This window comes from Dipodomys merriami, unplaced genomic scaffold (genome assembly GCF_024711535.1).
Source record: "Dipodomys merriami isolate MVZ:Mamm:240054 unplaced genomic scaffold, mDipMer1.0.p SCAF_1, whole genome shotgun sequence".
NCBI classification, from domain to species: domain Eukaryota; kingdom Metazoa; phylum Chordata; class Mammalia; order Rodentia; family Heteromyidae; genus Dipodomys; species Dipodomys merriami.
Window position 1 is genome coordinate 96,567,930 of NW_027202270.1, and position 23,468 is coordinate 96,591,397.

Sequence of the window (23,468 nt, forward strand, 5' to 3'; positions counted from 1 at the left end):
CTATGTCTTCTCTGAAGGAAACAGGACTTAAGGGGAGGTGGGTAGATGAACAGAAAGAGAAATCATAGGTGAATACACCCCTAATACTCAGTGAACATTCATGGAAAGAGAACTAAGGAACTTGAAAACATCAATGGGATGGATAGTGGGGTGTGAGTCTGACAGCAGAGGTGACATTGATTAAGATGCATTGTGCTCATAAAATGACATGTTGAATTGAAACTCCTTTGTACAACTCTCCAAATACAATAAAAATAAGTTGAAAATCCCTTACATTTAAGTAAACTTAAACAATGGAAAGATGATAAAAATAAATTTAATAAAACGAACAAGAGTCTATTTGTGTTTTAAAGGCACAATAAACTATAGCAAAGGAATACTTCTTCATTTTAAAGAACACAGATAACAGCCATTGTTTCAGATTAGCATGTTATTAAAACACACGTGATTCTGTTTCCAGATATGGGAGATGGAAAATCAGCTGTGACACATAGTGAATTATTTAGAGAGAGAGAGGTACATATTTTGGTCAAACTAAAAATGTTTTCAAGATTATTTTCTCTAAATATATATTGGGTTTTTTATGTGAATATCTTTACATTCTGAGGGTACAGAGGTACCCCTTTCAAGAAATGTGACTGGCTCTGATGGATCACATCCATAATTATAGTTACTAAAGAGACTGAAATCTGAATACACTCTGAAGCCAGTCCTGGCAGGAAAGTCCATGGGACTCTTACCACCAGAAAGTCAGAAGTGGAGCTGTGGCTCAAGTAGTAGAGTAAGTGAGCAAAAAAGCTCAGGGACAATGTCCACCATCTAAGTTTAAGCACCAGTACTGGTAAGAAAATAACAAAAAAAAAATCACCATTTATAACCTGAAATGAAGAGAGAATTAGTCAATGTCTTTATGTCCTCCTCCATCCTAATTTCTTCCTATTCTAGTGCTGGCCAGAAGGAAAATATTATCCAGACAAAAGGAAAACTTTTTTCTAAGTTTGCATTTTCCCTGGCCTGTACTTTCCGCACAAAGGAAATGATTTTTACATATTTTGAGTAAGTTTATCTTGTACTTAGTGAGCTAAAGACCATTGTTCCAGATATATTACACTATACATTACACCGTACCTACGAACATTGGTCTGCATCCTTGTGAGAAAAAGCAGTTAGTTTTTCTTACAGAAGCCTCAGTGTCTACAGTGAGTAAGATGGCCCTCTGTGACAGCTTAAAGATGGTATGAAAGCAAGTAGAATAAGGTAAAAACAAGATTTACATTAGCTCATCTATTAGCTCATTCTATTTTCCACAATTACACCTCCAAAGATCACAAACAATAGAAGAATATTTCGTCAAGCTACCTTGGATGTCTCTCCTACATTTATTAGAAGAAGCAGCTGGAGTGGAGAGCCCACTGTTTTAGACACTCTCCACAACCGGATGCCAAGCTAAAACACAGAGTAGAGCTGCAACAACCGCTATAGGTATTTTTCTAATGCATTGTCTGAGAGAGAGAAAGACAGAGAGCACTCTATTCTCAGCTATAAAAAGCTAGCATGTAGGATACTCAGGGTTTCATTGCATTTGACTACAAGCAAACGTATGGTTTGCTCTCACTGCCTGACGACCCCATCCCATTCCATCAGCCCACTCCAGGTACCTGGGGGGGAGGGGGAGGACCCTACCTTCACTGTTATTAGTCTCAAGACCTCAGGGATATTAATTCATCATTGTACTCTCCAAAAACCTTATTGATTATGTCCATCTAAAGCTCACATACAGCAAAGAGGTAGGTATATGTCTTCAAAAACCATAGCATGAGATTACCAACACAATTCCTTACTGTGTGGGTAGAGAATTTTCCCAGAATGGTTGACAACCTGCTTTAGAAATACCCTGGTTGCTTCGGCCTTTTAAAGCTGCTACATCGAGGAGATTGGTAATATGAATCTATTTTTCAGCCAGAAAGGAGATTGTGTGTGGAAAATTAAGTAGGATCCTTCATGTTAGAATGAGAATGATAACCTAAACGATCCTTTTGCAGCATCTTCTGGGTCCGGGACTGTGCTATACACCCTTGCTAGTTTCCTTTGTTTGCATCAGGTTTTACAAACAACCGAAGTATCCATTTTCTCACCTTCAAAATCTGTGAACAAGCAAAGCTGAGAACAGCCATTTTAGTCCTCCTTCAAAATGCATGAAAATACCAACTGCCATATCCGGGCTTCCAATAAAACAATGATGATAAACGAGAACCTAGGGATAATCAATCAATGGAAGAGATTTACTTTTCCTGTTTCTGTGAGTTAGCTTTAAAAAAAATCAGAGATTATCAATTCGCCTTTGAATGAACTAAAAAACATAATTTTGTCTCTCACAAATTCAGTCTTTGTGCTAACAAAGATTTTTCTCTAGACATTGCTTTTCACCCTTGAAAATGAATGGGGATAGACGGAGGCCAGGGAACATGTAACTCACTAATTTTTGACAGAGTCCCAGCGCCATCTGCTGGTCATTTTAGGCCACCACAGTCAAAAGTCAGATAATTCAGAATACAGAATGAAAGGGTTGAAATGCCCTTAGGTGCTCTTCTTAACAGCAAAGACCAGTCATGACCTCGGTAAAGAGAACTTTCTAAACACTCACATCATATTGAAGGAAGCTAACATATTAATGCACTGATCCTTGAGAAAGCACACATGCAGGTCACTGCATTTATGGTGATAGCAGTTAGGCATTTAGTTGTTTTTGTCTAGAGTTCCCCATATTCCCTTTGAAACAAGTGTCTCTGGGTGTAAAGTACTCTCTATCATGTATAAGGCCGTTGGTTTGAGCTTCAGTATGAGGGAGGAGCAAGGGAAAAGGTGCAGACAATGAGGGGAGAAAGATGAGGAAAATGCAGTCAAGAATTGATCATATAAACCACAAAATTTAAGGAATGTAAGAGAAGGGGTGGATCAAAGGGAGATGCGATTGTTCAAGGGAGTGACACAGATCAGCAAGCATTTTCTTCACACACGGCCTTGTTACATGACACCTCCTTTGCACAACTACTTAAAGATAATAAATACATAAAAATTACTGAGCTTTCACCCTATGTAAATGGATAATAAAAACACTAAAAAGTCCAGTCTTCACAAACGCTTTATTTCAAAGCATCAAAAATAAAAATATTAGTCAGGCACAGGTGGCTCACACCTATAATCCTAGCTAGCCAAGAGGCTGAGATTGAAGGACCACAGTACAACACCAACCCTCACAGGAGAGTCTTGAATGAGACTTATCTCCAATTAATCACCAAAAAGCTTGAGCTGTGGTTCATGTTGTCTAGCTCTAGCCTTGAGAACAAAAGCTCAGTAACAGTGCCCAGTATCTGAGTTTGAGCTGCAGGACTGGCACCAAAAAGAAGCCAAAGTGTAGCTGTGGCTCAAGTAGTAGAACACCAGAATTGAATTAATGTGCTAAGAGCCAGTGCCCAGACCCTAAGTTCTAGTCCCAGTACCAACACACACACACACACACACACACACACACACACACACACACACACACACACACACACACACACACACACACACACACACAAAATAAGAAAATTTAAAAAATCATAAATTGTTTTCTGTTGTTTTCCCAAAGGAAAGTTCTACAGAAATAAACACAAATATCGGAAGTTTGGATCTCAGCAACCACAAAAGCTCAGTCTTGAGTGGATTGAGCTAAGTATCACTGAACAGCCCAAGCCTGTCACAATAAAGACAGCCATAAATCCATGGCCAGTGGCTCTGAACCCATCAGCTGCACGGGGAAGAATTTCCTAACCATAAATACAAGCTGATTGAAAAGCAAGGTCATGTCTTCCCGATGATTTATACAGCTATTTAAGGAAACTGTCTAGGACTTAATCCAAATGAACAGGGACAATTCCCACAAATGCGAAGGCATCCTTCACAGAAATATTTAAATAAATGCATACATGCATGCTGAAGCTACATTTTCTCCTTTTTCTGGAAAAAAATAAAGTGAGGAGAGAGATAAATAAGTAAAAATAAATGAATTATTTAAAATGACAATGCAAGTGATGAATGAAGAGGGCATGAGCCACATACGAAGGAGTCTCAGCTTGTTTCTGTGAAGATGCTGTCATGCTGTGTGTGCTCAGCAGCCCTGCCTGTGAAGACATGGTCACACTGGGTATGCTCGGTCAGCTCTGTTCATTTTGACTGCTGACTTCTCTCTCAAATTAACTCCATCAGTAGTTCTCCACGGAGGTCCTTATTCCCTGACTCATTCAAAACATCTCATAATATGCTTCAGGATATGTGTATCCCAACTATATCACAAATACAGTGTGATGGAATTATTTGATAGAGCTCTGTCTTTCTTTTTTGCAACAGTTGGTTTCATACAGATGTTCAACACATAATGCTCAGTCTCCATGGATATAGACTCAAAATATGAGTCAAGAAAATTAACAAAAACCAGGAAGAATAGTATATGTCTACACTCCCAGTGACTCAGGGTTTGAGGCCAGGCAAAAAGTTAATGAGACATCATCCCAACAACTAAGCAAGTACAGTGGTCTGCACTCAATATTTCAGGAATTTGGATATATTGGAAGCAGGATGAGCAGTCTCAGAGTGGCCCCTGGTAAAAATATGATAGTATTCTGAAATGTACTAAAACAAAAATGGTTGGAGGTATAACTCATGTGATGGAGCACCTGCCTAGCAAGTGCAAAGTCCCAGCAACACCAGAGAAAGGTAAGTAAATAAAAGAAAAAAAGTGAAAAATTTGACACAGCCAGTGAAAGGTCTGTATCCATTTATGGATTTGTGTCATTCTGTGTGCAACTCCTGTCCAATTTAGCAATGAAAGACATAACAGTAACCAATGCAGCTGAGCCAAATTCTCAAGAACATAGACCATCAGGCAAAATCAATTCACTTCTTGAGCAGAACTTGGGACTAACTTTAGGTGATTAATTTAGTGGCAGTCTAAGGTTCTCTTATAGGTTGCTGATAACTCCTCCAGTCTTTTCCCCATGTCCTGTGTCAGTGGTCTACTTCCATTGTTGCTAATATTGACAAAGACAATAGCATTTCTCACTTTATGGAATATATAATGTTAAACTAAATTCAATACCCTACACAGAAGAGAGATGGTGATATTTGCAGAAAGTTTTACTTTCATAATCTTAAGGAAGTATTTAAAAAAATTAATAACCTTTGGTAGAGTGGTCACCTTGAAGAGCTCAGGGACAGCGCCCAGGCCCAAAGTTCAAGCCCCACAACCAACAAAGAAAAATTAATAACCTTTTTAAACTTCAGAATAGAAGGGAAATGGAGTATACTAAGTAAAATTATTTCGTAGAATTTCTTCCTAGGATATATTTTTGGTCATGTGTGTTGGTGGGAACGCAAATAAAAACATATTTCCTCTCTTGGAATTGACAATGGAAAAGTATAAGAGCTGCTGAGTTTGAGCACAAGTGGGTAAACTTGTCTTCTACAAGATCAGATAGCAAAAATTTTAGGATTCCTGGGTTGTATGGTATCTGTTGTAATAACTAAGCTTAGCTTTTCTGGTACAAAACCAGCAGCAGACATGTAAATAAGTAGATGCAGTCCCATTCCATTAAAATATCTTATTTAAAATAAGAAAAGCAATCAGTGGATTTGTCCTACACTCTAGAGGATCAAAACAAGTCAAGCCCTTCCATTTAAAAACACTTCAAATGAGAAACAAAAAGAAAATTTATCACAAACATGACCCCCAAACCTCACCAGATCAGTTGTAAAATATTCACATTTGGACACATCTTTAGCAGTCTCCAAAGTATGTTTCTATTTTCCATCTTCCAGCTTTCATTTCTCATACAATGTTTCATTCCACCCTCCAAAAGTTTGGCAGTATAATTTCTATTTTTATTTTGGAAAGTCTTTAACTCTATTGATTTTCAGTTGATTTCTTTAATGTCTTCCCTAGATTCAGGAAAGGTCTAATATGCCCGCCTGGCTTCCCTTAAAAAAGTGGGCAGCATGGTATTTCATCTTTGATTGTGTGGCTTCACTGGGCCTTCAGAACACAGGAGCCACATTGAATAGCTTGGCTAGCATACTGAATCCAGTCTGGAGCTGATTGTGTAGCTGCTCAGCACACTCTGGAAAGAAAGAACGTCCCCATAAATCCACTTATGTGCACCCTTGGCTTTCAGTTTTTCTCTCCTGCAGTTGAGATCTTAGGACTTAAAATCCTCTTGGGAAGGACTGATGGGTATGGAATCTTGATCCTAGAAAAGAAAACAGAAATTAAACAAAGATTTCCTTCTGGAAATCCTTTAGAAAACAACTTTTTTGAAAAAGTGTTATAAATTCTTGTAGAGAATCCCAATAGTCTTCATGCTCCGATTCAAGGAGGGGCTGGAAGACACTTAGACATCAAAGAAGGAATTGTAGACCACTTTCAAGACTTTGGTTCTTAGAAAAGAACAAATTTTAAGAAGGACTATGAAAAAGTCTATAAGTCAATAGGTGTGCCTCCAAAAAAAATCTATACAGAAAAGTCTTAATCAAAATGTACTTTGGAGTTGGGAAAAAAACTTAATTTCTGTTTAATTAATTTCTATTAATTTCTACCACTCAATGATATAATTCCTACTAGACAGTTTCCACTAGCTGAAATCCTATTAAAAACTGAAGTACATGTCTCCCAAAGCAAACATGAAATTATTTTCATATTTAACTAGATACTCCCAATTTTCCAACATATAAAACTATAATTATTATTAATATGATCGATCACTTCTACAAGAAATTGAGCTCAGAGTCCAATTCAGCCAGGAAGCAAACAGACATCAGGATTGTGCTTCTACACTTGGTTAGCAGATGCATATCGTCATATATAAATATATATACATATATGTACATATACATGCACGTCCACAAACACAAATATATATGCACATATACAATGCATAGAATGGAATGGCCAAGTGTGTGTGTGTGTATGTGTGTGTGTGTGTGTGTGTGTGTGTGTGTGTGTGTGTGTGTGTGTATGTCTTATCTGCAAATGTGCTTCTACAGATGAATTCCAAGGCTTTTCCAAGAGTCCCTTATTCCAGTTAATCAAAGGAGCATGCTAGGTTAGTCATGTTTTTCTCATAGTATAGAACAGGAGCAGAGAACAACAGGAAGAAGCACTCCAGGCCTGATGGAGTCTCTACTCAATGCCAGAACACTGCTCTCGATGGGCAGACAATGTCAGACAATCACCAAGATGGAAGTCAATGGGTATAGGCGGAGGCTCCACCCAAAGGATTCTCAGCAAGGGAGTAGGGTAAGTATTCCAAGAGCAAAAAGTAGAGTGTATACTTTGCAGAAAAATTTAGTTCTGAAAAATGATTTTGAGAAAGAAAAATTAAACATGTTATTCTTGACAAAGGGACTGAGTAATCAAGCTGCAGCATGACTGAAAGAGATTACAGGATTGACAGTGTAGTACAGTCTAGAGTAATGATGAAAAGCTATACAGACAGCCAAAGATTGGAGAAAGAGAGGTGATTGCTTTCTTGTGTGTGTGTGTGTGTGTGTGTGTGTGTGTGTGTGTGTGTGTGTGTGTGTGAAAATACCGTACAGAGGGTTACTATTACATGGGCAAGAGAATGAGTGTATTTCAAGCATTGTTGCCTCCTCCTTTGTTTCCCCTTCCCATCCCTTCCCTTCTCCCACCCCCCACCCAACCCTCCAACCCCCCCCAACTCCATCAAAGTTGTAAAGTTCATTTTTCAACATAACGACTTGTACATCTCATTGTTGCAATGGGTCCACCTGTATCCCTATTTAAATGATTTGTTTTTTTTCCTTCCCCTCCATAAATAATACCAACATCAAATTCAGTGAAACCAGCGGTTATACCATAGGGGAGGGACATACAAAGCAACAAAGAAATCATCTTAGAAATATGTTAGAAACAATTGCATGAAAGAAAAGACATTTAAGTACTTATTTTGGGGTTCATTTCACCTAACATCAACTTATCTGACCTTTTCTGCTTGTCTCAGACATTTATTAGCCATTGCAAGTAAGGTAAACCATGGAACTTATGTTTCTTTGGGCTTGGTTTACTTCACTTAATATATTTTTTTCCAAGTTTTTCCATTTCCTAATAAATGGGTCAATGTTATTCTTTCTGATTCAGACATAGAATTCTTTTTTTTTTAATTTATTTTTTTTAATTGTATTTTATTTTATTTGAGAACATACTGTACAGAGGGGCTACAATTACATGGGCAGGATAATGCATACATTTCTTACCAAGCATTGCAGCCTCCTCCTTTGTTTACCCTTCACTTCCCTTCCCCGCCTCCCCCCTCCCCCCACCCAATTTAACCCCCCTCCCCCCACCCAATTATACCCCCCTCCCCCCCCCACACCGACATTGTAAAGCTGGTTTTGACATGACATTTTGTACTTCTCATTGTTGCAACAGGTCCACCTGAATCCTTAAACGACTTGTTTGTCCCCATCTCCTCCACATGTTATACTGACATCAAATATAGTGAAAGCGGGGGTTACACTGTGGGGGAGGGACATACAAAGCAACAAAGAAACAATCTTATAAATGCGTTAGAAACACATGCATGAAAGAAATGAAAACATTAAAATACATATTTAAGGGTTCATTTTCCTAACATCACCTTATCTGACCTTTTCTGCTTGACTTAGACATATACTAGATATTGCAAATGAGGGAAACCATGGGACCTATGTTTCTTTGGGCTTGGCTTACTTCACTTAATATAATTTTTTCCAAGTCTTTCCATTTCCTAACAAGTGGGGCAATGTCATTCTTTCTGATGGAGGCATAGAGTTCCATTTTGTATATATACCACATTTTCTTGATCCATTCATCTCCTGAGGGGCATCTGGGTTGGTTCCATATCTTAGCTATGGCCTGCACCAAGGAGACCTAGGGTTTCTCCTATTCCATTCTGTAATGTTTTCAGAGTGTCTGCTTTGACTCCAAGGTCTTTGATCCATTTGGAGTTAATTCTGGTACAGGATGATATATAAGGATCTAGCTTTAGTTTTCTACAAGTAGTTAACCAATTTTGCCAGCACCATTTACTGAAGAGGCTGTCTTTCTTCCATTCTATTTTTTTTGCTCCCTTATCGAACATTAGATGGTTATAGGTCTGTAGGTTCATTTCTGGGTTTTCAATTCTATTCCATTGGTCCTGAGGTCTGTTCTTGTGCCAGTACCAAGCTGTTTTGATTACTATGGCTTTATAGTAGAGTTTGAAATTTATACCACATTTTCTTGATCCATGCATCTACTGAGGGGCGTCTGGGTTGGTTTCATATCTTAGCTATGGTAAAAAATGCTGCGATAAACATAGCTGTGCTGGTAGCTTTAGTATGGTTTTGTTTGTGGTCATTTGGGTAAATGTCCAAAAGTGGGATTGCTGGGTCATAGGTGAGCTCTCTGTGGAGTCTTTTGAGGAACCTCCATACTGCTTTCCAAATTGGTTGAACAAGTTTACATTCCCACCAACAATGCAGTAAGGTTCCCTTCTGTCCACATCCCCTCCAGCATCTGTTGTTGTTAAGAGTTCTTGATTATAGCCATTCTAACTGGAGTGAGGTGGTATCTCAATGTTGTTTTGATTTGCATTTCTTTTATGGCTAGGGAGGTTGAGCATTTCTTCATGTGTCTATTGGCCATCCTTCTTTCTTCTTCAGAGAAGTTTCTCTTTAAGTCTTTCGCCCACTTGTTTATTGGGCAGTTGTTTCTTTGAGGATTTGTTGTTAGGAGATTTAATTTTTTGATCTTCACTATCCATACAACAGACAAGGGTCTCATATCTAAAATATACCTGGAGGTGATTGCTTTCTGAGACACATTGCTGAGCATCAGGCAAGGCTTCCCAGAAGATAAACTTCAAAATGTAACAGTAGGAACTTATATGTAGATTTTCAAATCCCTGACCAGGAAATGAAAGAAATGCTGTTAAAAAGTAGAGAGCAAATTAAGGTATTCTAAAGGATAAGAGTTACATTCAGTTCAAGCAAGCAACAGTGAAACACTGAAATGACTGAAGATTAGTACTGTCCCTTCTATGGATATCTACAAGAGCAGAGATAGGAACCAGAATGGACTCCTGAATTTTCTCATAGATTTCCAGCCCTACATTTTACTTTCTGCTTGAGTTCTACTTCCTATCTGTATATATTATATGAAATCAAGTATCATTAAATAAAATTTCATTTTTGATTTAAAAAAGAGAATACTTTCTCTGACAAACTACATAGAAAACCTATTCAACTAGACATTGTGTGAACTTTTGGAAGGAACATCTATTTTCCTGAAGATTTTGTAACAAGGCAATATACAAACAAGTGCCCACCATCAACTCAAGGGATTTCCATGAAAGCAGGCACAGATTGCTGTATATGATACGGACAACTGTAAGGGAAACAGGGTTACTGCAGCAGATGATTCCCTCAGCCCGAGTTAAGATGGAGAGAAAAAAAAGGTAGTATGATTTCCATTTCACTGGCACAGTGGATGACAGATTTGTTTAAAAAAAAAAAAACAAGAAAGAAACAAAAGTGGTTTGAAGACATGTAGAGTAATGACAAGGTATAAGAGCTAATTGATTTGAGGATACAAAATGATGGCCTGTCCAACCTGGAGTGATAGCAGATCATGTTCTTGGATTTTTCAGTAAACATCTGTAGAAAGGCATAATGAAGGGTTTTGCGTATGTTTCTGTGTGTGTGTGTGTGTGTGTGTGTGTGTGTGTGTGTGTGTGTACATGAACATATGCATGCCAATACTGGGGCTTGAACGAGGGCCTAGGAAATGTCAGTCTTTTATTTATTTTTTTCTTCAGGGCTGGCACTCAACCACTTGAGTCATGACTCCACTGGTGGGCTTCTGCTAGTTAATTAGAGATAAGAGTCTTATGGATTTTTTTTTGCCCTGGCTGGCTTTGAACCATGATCTTTATTTCTCAGCCTCCTGAGTAGCTAGGCATAGGCCACAGGCATCTGACTCATAACTTAAGTGTCAGATGAAAGGATAGTGACCAGGAGGTAAGATGTGATGGTTAAAAGTTTGCGGAAGGTGGGGGAAGGAAGGGACAGTAGGAGAAAAACAAAGGAGGGGGTAACAACATTTGGCAAGAAATGTTCTCATTCCCTTACTCATGTAATTATAACTCCTGTACAACATCTTTACAACAAAATTAAATTAAATTAAAAAGTTTGTGGACATAAGAGATATCATTGAATGGATAAACACAAGGACAGAGCTAGGCACGGAGGCCTGCATAGCTCAACCTTTGAAGGAGACACATGGAACACAGTGCAGATGGGAAAGGGCTGGGCTCACCAATTGGGTAGCCAAGATCCAAGTGCTCATGAGGAAGCCTTGGAAACAGGATCAAGTGCACACCATGGTTTCACAAAGACCTGGACATGGAATCTCAACATTACCTAATCCTGGGAATTTGGTGTCAGACCCTCAACAAGCCTTCCATTTCCACATGAGCTAGACCTAACCACATTCAACGACAGTGACTTCTCAAGATGGATTTTCTTTCAACAACCATATATACCAGTTCTACATGTGAGAGTGAACCATGCAAGTAAGGCTTTGTCACCCACTATCAGTAATTTTTTAAAAATGCCAGAAAAGTAATTTTTTTCTTTTTTTTATTGTGAAAATACTGTACAGAGGGGTTACAATTACGTGGGCAAGATAATGAGTACATTTCTTATCAAGCATTGTAGACTCCTCCTTTGTTTCCCCTTCCCATCCCTTCCCATCCTTCCCCTGCCCCCCACCCAATCCTCCCCGCCCCCCACCCAATCCTCCCCGCCCCCCCAAAAAGTAATTCTTAATAAGCCAATATCATAATTGCTGCCTCTAGTATAACCTGCTCTCTTTCTCATCATTTTAGCAAATCTGTGCTGATCTCTTAGGAATCTCAATAACATAACTGGTTGCTCTGTCAAAGGAACTTTTTTTCTCCTCTTTTATTTACTGTGTTTCTAAAATGTCTGTATCGAAAAAAAAAAGTCTGTATCAGTATTTGCCAGTTAATAGTGAAGACAACATTTTTTGTGCCATTTCTCTTACCTCCAAGAATCCCCCACCTCATGTCCTCATGTTATTTACATTTGTACCTTCTTCCTCTTGTAGGAAGAAGCGATTTTCCTTCTAACCTAATTCCAAACACTTTCTTTTAGCTGTAGAAGACTACTCAGTTCTCTCTCCTCTCTCTCTTTCTCTCTTCTCTCTCTCTCTCTCTCTCTCTCTCTCTCTCTCTCTCTCTCTCTCTCTCTCTCTCTCTCTCTCTCTCTCTCTCTCACACACACACACACACACACACACACATTTTAAACTTCTTGTCTAGAGCTTTTCAAGATATCTAGTCTTTACTTCGCTGTAATATTTTCTCCTTCCAATTTCTTCCAGCCAGTTCGGCAGTTAATTGTGCAGCCTTCTGTGATTTCTGAATCTCCATTCCTCCCTAAAGCCTTCTGGGAATACTGTTTTATCTTCTGACTACCAACTGCTCCTCAGTATGCTACTCTAAGAGTCTATCTATAACCTCTTAAGAATACTAATCTAGAAAATATCAAAAAAAATTATGTGGCTGACTGTGATAACCTCAGATACTCAGGAGGTAGAGATGAGGAGGATCGTAGTGCTAGGTCAACTCTGGTAAAAAGCTAGCAAGACCTCATCTCAACCATAACACCAAGTGGACCATAGTGGCCACATACCTGCACTCAAGTGATGTTGGAAGGATAAGTGGGAGGGAATCACAGTCTGAGGCCAGTCCCAGACAAAACCATGAGATCGCATCTAAAAAATATAACTAATGTAAAAAAAATGTCTAGTGTCAAGTCTCAAGTAGTAGTGTCGCTAGCAAGCAGGAGATCCTAATCTTTAATACAGTGAAAAAATAAATACTACTTTTCCACATAAGTTTCTAGATCTCACAGTAGCATTTAACTGTTGACGGCCTCATTGTTAACTCTTTCACTTGACTCCTGAGAATTTATTCTTCCCTTCTATCCCCCAGATCTCTGACAGTGGCTACTCAATGCCCTTGGTTCATTTGTCTTCTTTTGTTTACACTTTAATATCAGTAATCACCAGAATTACTTTTGCTTTAAAATATTCTTTTCGAGTGGCACTGTGCTTTCCAAAAACACAAAAGTATACATGGACTTGCCAGACAAGGAATGAAATTAGAGCTGCTGTCAAGAAATTGAACACAAATTAAACATTTGTCCTATCTAGGGACTTGTTATTTGCAATATGAAAACCTTTCCATTTCACAACATTAACTTTGTTACTATAACCTAAATCTGATCTAAAATCTGTATTTTCAATGCCTACAAGATATATACAATATAATTGTCTCAAAAACAATATGTCAAAAAACAATATGTCCACATTAAACTTATCAAATATTCTGCCAAATTCATTCTTTTCTCTCTGTGCCCTATCTCAATAAATGGACCACACCAGATGCAAAAAGCTAAGGTTTAAAAACTTGTCAAAATAAAATACTATTTTCCTTCTCCTCTATTGTTTTAAACACTCAGAAATTGAATTAAAGCCAGGTGCCAGTGACTGATGCCAATAATCTTAGCTACTCAGATCTGAGGACTGAAGTTTGAAGTTAGCCCAGTTAAATAAATCAATCAGACTCTTTTTTCCAGTTAACCAGCAAAAAAAAGCCAACAGTAGAGTTCAGGCTCAAGTGTTATTGCCAACCTTGAGTTAAAAAGTCAGGCAAGAGCGAGGCTCTGAGTTGAAACCCTGGTACAGAAGGAAGGAAGGAAGGGAGGAAGGGAGGGAGCGAGGGAGGGAGGGAAGAAAGAAGGAAGGAAGGAAGGAAGGAAGGAAGGAAGGAAGGAAGGAAGGAAGGAAGGAAGGAAGGAAGGAAGGAAAGAAGGAAAGAAGGAAGGAAGGAAGGAAAGAATGGAGGAAGGAAATAAGGGAAGGAAGCAGGGAGGGAGGAAGCAAACTGATTACAAATGAATAGTGAATGCATTGGGCACTGACCATGCTTCTAGAATATCTAGAATTTGGGGGAATGAAGAAATTTGGGAGTTTCAAAAGAAGGATGAAATGAAATATGACTACATATCACTTTGTACAAAAGAACTAACTAGTAATGCTGTTGAGCCTCGTTTAGTCTTTTAAAAACATATTACAAATGCTTTTGTGAGATTAAACTTGCATATAAATAAATCTGAGTGCTACTTGCTTCAGACTTGGAACTTATGGTAATTGTCATTAAATACCAACTGCATTTTTGGTTGTTATAGTCCTTCTGAGACTATTAGTATTTATGAATAAGGGTAAACCATTCCTTCACTGCTGTGATTTGCTCCAGAACTCAGTCAGGCATTTTGCTACACAACATCCACAGATTACTTTCCTTGCGCCCAATAAGAGTCAGTTGGTTATTGCTTTGTTACAATTGCCCAGTCATAAAGATAAGGAAACACAAAGTCAGGACTTAGCCCAACATACCTACAGTCTGAAGTTCTAACAAATCTGCATCTAGAAAAATGTTCACAACTATTTTGATCTTTTCATTTATCTAATTCATTGTATATTGGCATTTCCATTTGAGTATAATAAAACAGCATTGATTTTTAACCTTTTTATACTTCATGTTTTCATTAAAACAGACTAGCTTTTATCTTTTTAATTGCTTTCTTTATGTCTTGGTTATTGTTGAAATAAGTTCCATTTTACTATAGGTAATACCTTTCTGATATCTAGAGTTCAAGTTTCATGTAGTATAAGCCTCCAAATAAGAAGAAATTTAGTTTCCTGAGTGTACCCTACCAAAGCTGGCTTTACCCTCCATAAGGTGCTAATATTTACAATTCCTTGAGTAATTAACTGATTTTTGTATTCTATATATATGTGTGTGTATATATGATTGTATTACATATAGATTTGAATACATTTACATAGATAAGGAAACAGACATTTTTTCAACTCACAGTAATATACTTTATCTGAACTATTTAAGATAACTTTAGTATCCATTTTGCTCATCTCAAACAGAATATAGAAAGTCATAATTAGTGCATTCCTACAGACCTTCAAACAATGGAGCAACCAAAAATGTTATCAAGGATAGTTTCTCATGTGGAACGATAGCAAGACCATTCTACAACAAAGCCAGTCCTCAGTCACAGGCTGGTCCATTTTGAGAACCATCTCATTCCCAAACACCATTTTCTCTACCCTCCCATCTTCCTTCCCACTTCAGGGAAATATTCACCTCCTGATCATTTTTACTTGTTTACTCCTGGAAGGAGAGAACCTCCTGGAGAGGAGTTAACATACGCAAAGTGGTGCAGTGTGAACCTCCATTTCTCTTGCAGGTGTCAGAGGCAGAGAGATTTGGGGCGCTCGACTAGCTGGAGGCAAGATGTCAATAACAGCAAATAGCCTGCACCGCAGTGACTACAGTGTGCTCTGTGTTTTTTCTCTGTGCGTTGTGTCGGTTGGGATTTTTCATTTCATACTTCATTTGCACCTGCTGAGTGATACCACAGAATGGCAATACTTTCCATCTCCTCCTAGTCAGGAAGCAGTGGAGACGTGCCTAACAGTAGTACCCATGCCACTCAGCAAGGCCCTGGCCTCAGCCTTGTTGGGGGACTTACGTGAATGAAGAGCATGTCCTGCTGACATGATAAAAGAAAAAAAGGGCTGTAAATTTGACTAATAAGGGTACAAAACAAAAATTCATGTAGTGGTAGTATCCTTATGTGTATGTATGCATGTGTGTGCATGTGTGTTTGTGTGTAGATGGAGCTAGGGGCATTGAGGGGATGAGCAGGGCTGTGAGAGATGGGGAAAATATTGAAAAGGGTGACATTGATCAAGATGCATTGTACTCAGTCTGAAATGTTGAATTGAAATGTCCTTGTACAACCATTTAAAGTTACTAAAAATACAAATAAAATTTTAAAATGTAGCCTGCAATTTACTCGCCCTTTGTAAAACTCATATCTGCTCTTGAAAGCTGCAGATGTCATCCATTGCTTTCTTCTGAAAAGAAAGGTAGAGAAGGAAGGAAGGAGGGAAGGAAGGAAGGAAGGAAGGAAGGAAGGAAGGAAGGAAGGAAGGAAGGAAGGAAAGAAGAAAGGAAGACTTATACTTGTAGACAGTAATTAACTGATGTTAACACAGTGAAGCATGTGAAACACATTTTTTTAATTTGAAGGGTACCCAGATTTTGATTTGTATGATAAATATTTTAATCTAAATATTTATCAATCATGTCAACATGATTTGACAAGCTGAATGTAATACTTGAGCAACCTGACTGCATTTTGAAACCCTACCTCTCACTGAGGAAGCATTCACATTTGCTAGTAGAAAATTGCCCAGAATACCAAATGCTGATGTAGACATAAGCTTGGTGGAAAATCCCGAGTTGAACTTAAGTTCTGAAAGAAAGTCAGAGATGGAGACAAATAAACTGCTTTATGAATCATGAATTCAAAGAGATTAAAAGTCATGCTAGTCTTTTATAACAAAACCAATTAAACCAACTCAGCAGTGATACTCACTAGACACTATGCTGGAAATGAACTATACAAAATTTACAGGAAGGAGGCATCAGGAGGGGAAAAAGTGGGAGAAAATGGAGGAGGGGTAACACTGTTCAAAAACAAATGTACTCATTACATGATTTATGTAACTGCAACCCCTCTGTACATCATCTTTACAATAAAATTTAAATTTAAAAACACTTATGTATATGTTAAGGGAGAGAAATTAATTAAGGAAAAAAGCTACTAGCACAACTCTGTTTATTGCAGTATTATGTACCATAGCTAAGATATGGAACCAAGCCAGATGCCCCTCAGTAGATGAGTGGATCAAGAAAATGTGGTATATATACACAATGGAATTCTATGCCTCCATCAGAAAGAATGACATTGACCCATTTGTTAGGAAATGGAAAGACTTGGAAAAAATTATATTAAGTGAAGTAAGCCAGGCCCAATGAAACATAGGTCCCATGGTTTCCCTTATTTGCAATAACTAGTATATGTCTGGGACAAGCAAAAAAGGTCAGATAAGATGATGTTAAGTGAAATGAACCCCAAGATAGGGACACAAGTGTTTTTTTCTTCCTTGCTATTGTTTCTAACGTATTTATAAGGTAGCATGTGATTTTTTTTGTTGCTTTGTATGTCCCTCCACCATGGTATAACCCTTGTTTTCACTGTATTTGATGTTGGTATAATTTGGGGAGTGGAAGGGAAAAAACAAAATGTTTAAATAGATTGACCCATTGCAACAATAAGATGTACAAGACGCTATGTCGATAAAGGAACTTTACAATTTAGGCCGGGGGGGTGGGAGACAAGGTGGGGAAATGTAGTTATGGAGGTGGGAGGAAGGGATGGTAGGGGAAATCAAAGGAGGAAGCAACAATGCTTGATAAGAAATGTACTCATTACCTTGCTCACGTAACTGTAACCCCTCTGTACAGTATTTTCACAATAAAATCTTATTTTAAAAAAAAGAAAAATTTTAAAAATAGTAAGAATACACATAACAAGAAAATGTCCTGTTCTGAACATTCAATGTATCTATAGCATGTTAGCAGAATTAAAAATTCTATTAAGGCCAGTTCAGCATATGAATAATTGTATGAAGAATGTGTTGATGGAGAGTAAATAGAATATAAGATCATATACGTGCTCACAGGTATATAAGAGATCATTTCATAATCATAACCACTCTTTGTGATTTGGAGAGCAAGAGTTTTACATAGAGTAAACTTAGATCTTCTCCAGGATCAGCAAACAAGCCAAGAAGTTAGTAAATATAATAGATTTGAAAATTTAAGTTAACTATGTTGATGTTTAGCGATTATCCTGAAGCCAGTTTGTTGCTAATCACAATATTGATAACAAACTTTGAAAGAAATACAAATAGGGATGCTACTACAAATACCATTTGTACTAACAAATGTAATAACATCTGTGATGCAATTTAATAGTTTCAATCTCACCGAGTTTCAAGGATTTGTGCATGCAAATCCCATTAGGACAACAGAGTAAGGGTTAACTAAATATGAATGGAATAGTTTGGTAACTCTACATAAAACTTCACCAAATGCCAGTTATTAGTATTAGTGAATTAGAATTAAACACAATGTATATACAAGTTGTAAAACATTTAACCTCCTTGAAACTGTCTTTGGTCATTCAGAAATGACCTCTTCATGTTGGGTTCACTCTTATAATATTAGCTACCCAGGAAGCTGAGATCTGAGGATCACAGTTTGAATCCAGCCTAGGCAGGAAGGTCTATGATACCCTTATCTCCAGTTAACCACATAGATAGATAGATAGATAGATAGATAGATAGATAGATAGATAGATAGATAGATAGATAGATAGATAGATACAGACAGACAGACAGACAGACAGACAGACAGACAGACAGATAGATAGATAGATAGATAGATAGATAGATAGATAGATAGATAGATAGATAGATAGATAGGAATTGGTAAAGCATCAGTTTTGAACCAAAAAGATGAGGGATAGTGCCCAGGCCCTGAGTTCAAGCATGAGTGCCAACATGGAAAAAAAGACCTAACCATCTTGAAAATGTTTTGTGCTAAGAAATAATGTTGGTAGATTTCTTTACCTTAGTCCATGCATTCATCTGTTCTTCCAAAGGAGTTCATTAGTGCATTGCACTGTCTCAGACGTTGGATTTGTGGCTGTTACATAGATAGCTGTACTGACTCTTCTCTAGCCCTGGCCTCAAGGGTTCTGTGTACAGAAGGTCTGAAAGCTCCAATCCATGCCTGCAGTTTTCTAGACTTCAGAGGAAATGAACAAACCATTCACTTGCCTCACATTGGTCTTATGAAAATAGCACAACCATCCCTTCCTTTGATAAATGCCCAATTGTGCTTCAAAACAAGTTGATTAGGGATTTCTTCAGATGTAATTAAACATTCTAGATATAATTATGACAAGATAATTTATTACAACATTAAATTGGATTTGCTTTTCTGATAGATTTGTTTCCTCCATCCCTTTGGAATAAGTTGTTCTTTTATCCTTAGGTATTTTTGCTAGCCTGAAAACCAGAGTTTCTCAGAATAAACATTTCTCACTGCTTCTGTAAAAGTCTAAACTCCTCCAAGAGATTATCCCAAGTGTGCTAGACAGGGAAGGAAGAAAATTGATTCTTTTCAGAGCAGCTAGGGGAAAAAAGGAAAAGAGAGCCCTGAAATTGGGAAGTAGTAAAAAATGCATAGTCCTCTGGAAAACATATACATCAGACAGGACAGTTTCCAAGGGTGAAAGCTGTGCCTGGCATGTGTTCACTCCCCTGCCTGCTACGGCTGTGACACTGGAAGAATAACTAAATTGGAAAGTCATAAGAAAGGCCTTGCAGGCTGCTGTGAGTGGCAGCTCAGAGAGATCGATGAGGCCCTACTTCTGAAGGAGGTTTGATCAACACTGAAGTATTTCAAGAAGGCAGAGCCCTCATCAGACTTTGCAAGGGATAGGAAATCTCAACAACAATTGCTATACAAATGCCCCCTCAAAAGAGAATACGAGTGTCATAGTATACTTGTTGCATACCCAAGTTTGTAGCCTGAGCTTCATTCTTTCTATAGAGATATAACCTGTTTATCCAAAAAAGGAATTGTGTACTAGTCATATGGTATTAAGGTTTTTAATTCTATTTTCAGTAGCTAATGCTAATGCTAACACATGCAAATGGCATAATATTTAAGATTTGGCATTTATATTTTCTCTCACATGTACAAAGTAGACCTAAAATATAAACATCTACGTAAAAACATCCAGGTAAATATGCACAGATACACCATCAAACTGATTAAATTATACTATATGCAGAAGTGAAATTACATGCTACAACTCTTTGAATAATTAACAGGTAATTTAATAAAAAGAATATTAGGAAGCAGAAACATGTTTTCACTGAGGTGGAGCTAATGAGAAAGAGCAGAGGGATGGAGGGAGGATGGGCACAAATATTCATAATACTCAAAGAATAAAGGCGAAAATAGAACAAAGAAAACTGAAGAGACTGATGTAGGAAGGGAAGGTGGGAGGAGAAAGTATGAGGGATGCCGTAACCATGACAAATATGCATTTATATATAAATGGATATGTAAATAAAGTCTTGAGAGTAACTTTAAGTGATAATTTGGTTATGTGTGGTGGCTTGCGTGTGTAATTATAGCTAAGCAAGAGGCTGAGATGGGGAGGATTGCAGTTTGAGGCCAGAAAAAGCTAAAAGTGGAACACCCATTCAACCAATAAAAACATGGGCTTTGAGGTATGCTCCTATCATCTCATCTTTGTGAAAAGCCTAAAAGAGGAGATGGGCAGAATAAACATAAGAACCTAACCAAAAAATAACTAAAGCAAATATATACATATATATATGGCATTGCTCATATGGAAAGTTATCTGCCTAGCAAACACAAGGCCCAATGTTCAAACCCCAGTGATGACAAAAACCAAGCTAATTTTCTCCTTCATATAAGCCCGTAATTAATAAAGAATGAATTAAATTGGAGAGAAATTGAGAAGACGCTCCTTTAGCTACTGGGCATCTATGCTTGCATTACTCTCACATCATCCAGTGTAGTTTGTGTATTTTTTTCATTCTTGCTTTCTCCTTTTCTTTTTACATATACCTGCACTGGAGAACTTATTCTTTCTCTTTTGCTTTGGGCTGTCACTCTAGATTGAATTTCCTTTTGACATATAGATTTGCCAAACCTAGAATGTTCAAACTACCCAACAACTCTGTTTGGTCAACAGAGTTCATTCACATGAAGACAGTCTGTACCAGATCCAAGATTCAATAACCCTCTAAACTGATCAGGTCCCTGCAGCTTAGTAAATTAAACCATGGTTAATACATTTGGAAATGTGGCTAGCCATAATTCTACTTAATAACAGCTATGGAAGTCAAGGAAAATGTACTGCAAAGTCAACAGCCATTCATTTTTGGTTACCTGTAAAGAAGATGGGAAAAGTATTTTACAATTACTTATAAATTATAAAGTTCCCCATAAATTATATTTTACCTCTAACTAATGGTGTAGGTTTAAAAAAGTACATTATGATTTATCTCCATGGGATCAAAACTTAATATCCACCATGGCTATGGTTTTAAGACAACTTTTCCTGGAATTATTAAAACAGCAGAGTGGTGCTCATCAAAGATGGTATCATGGTCTTAGTGCTCCCCAGAGCGACATGGAAAGAACTGAAATAGGAACAATGGCAGCACAGTGGTCACTGAGGAAAAACGTAGGAAATTTCAGCTCAAATCAGGAATTTTGTTTTGCCCCCATTAAATTAACTGAAGTTAAGGCTAAAAGAAAGATCCCGGACTGGAAGGGATTGTTTGCATCTAAAAGTGACTTGGGAGCATAATCATGCAGCCTGTAACTTCACCTTGTGAAGATCCAAGCAACCATGTTGCTCTTCCATCCGTGGCATCAATCCTGGAGAACAGGCAAGTTGTCAGATGCAGAAGAGAAAGTTGGCTCCATTCTCTCAGAAATCAGGACCAGAACGAATGTGGGTGTGCCAGCAAAGTCTCTCCTAGCCACTTCTTTCAAATGACATGAAACGTGAGACATACTTATGGCATGTGTCTCCATCATATAGAGCGATGTGCCTCAGATTTAATATCCTTGGGATAGAAGAGCCTTATAGCCACTGAACAAGTGATTTTCCTCCTGATCTCTCACACACTCACATTCTCTCTCAAACACAAAGAGAAATAATTCTCATACACACAAGTAAAAGCTCTTATGCACAGATGAGAAACAGAGAAAGAAAGAGGAGAGAGAGAGAGAGAGAGAGAGAGAGAGAGAGAGAGAGAGAGAGAGAGAGAGAGAGAGAGAGAGAGCAATGCTAGAACTAGCAAGGTCAAGAAATGTCCCACAGCCATAAGTGTAAAGCACAAGGCTAAGGCTTCCTCCTTAATAAGCTTGATGTTTTACTTTATTTGATCATGATACCACTATCAATACACAAATAGCAAAGCACTTAAAAAACAGGGTGAAATCAGCACTTTATTTTGAGATTCTAGTGGAAACAATCAACATATGGCTGTCATAGGCAGGCACTGTGGCTCACACCTGTAATCCAAGCTGTTCAGGAGGATGAAACCTGGAGAATCAGTCTTTGAAGCCAGCCCAAGCAGGAAAGTCTATGAGCCTCCATCCATCATCAATTAACCAGCATAAAGCTGGACTGTACATTATGTAAATTGAGGGTTGGGCTGGAAGGGGGAATATGGAGGAGAACATCAGAAGGGGTGACATTGATCAAGATGAACTGTACTAATGGAATTGTAACTTCTTTGTACAACTGCTTAACAATAATTTTTTAAATCTGAACTGGAGTTATGACTTGAGTAGTGAAATGCCAGGACAGAGCACGAATACCAAGCAAGCATAAGGCCCTGAAATTCAAGCCCTGGTACTTATATACCCCACATGCACACCTCTGCCCTCCAACAAAAATATACACATTATATATATATGGTTGATAGAGCAATTATATATACTTATATAGTTATTGTACCAGTTCAAACATTTCTAATACAAAAATTTTCATATTAAATACTTAATTTACTATTTAGAAAGCCTCATATAAAATAATTCTCATCTAGCATTCCTTTAATGCATTTGGGCTCTAGACACAATAATTGAGAAGAACCTTTGCTAATACTTTGGTACCCTGTAAGAAAAGAAATATATTTATAACTAAAGTTGGATAAATTATTCTTAAAAATCAGAAGGCATTTGCTGTGAAAATTGTAGCTTCAGGAATAGAGATTTTCTTCAGAAAAGTTTCTAGCTGAATTACAATCAGCTCTGTACTTTAAAAACATAATAAATAAAGATATACATGTTTTTGCTGTGTGGGGTTTTTTTGTTCAATAAATGGATTTTTAAATCTACATTAAAAGAGGCACTGAGGAAAAATAATGGACCTGACGATAAAGAACAGCTACAAATTTGGAAATTACAGAGTAGTCATTTGTGTTTTTCGTCACTTGTAGGCTAATGATTTTATTGATATGATATTTAATTTGAAGAGTTAATGAAAGACTTAGAACCTTCTTCTCAAGCCTTGCAATCACTGGCAAGAATACTTGACAAGAAAAAAATATTGGATTTATATTTTAGAACTACTGCTGAGCCAAGCATGGGAAGGGGAGAGAGAGAAAATGAATTTAAATATGATAGTCCAACAAATTTTTTAGTATAAATAAGTGACTGCAACGAATAGATGCTCATGCTTTCAGTGGTCTCTTTGTCTCTGTCTCTCTTCTGTTTCTTTTTAACTATCTCTCTGTCTCTCCCCACCAC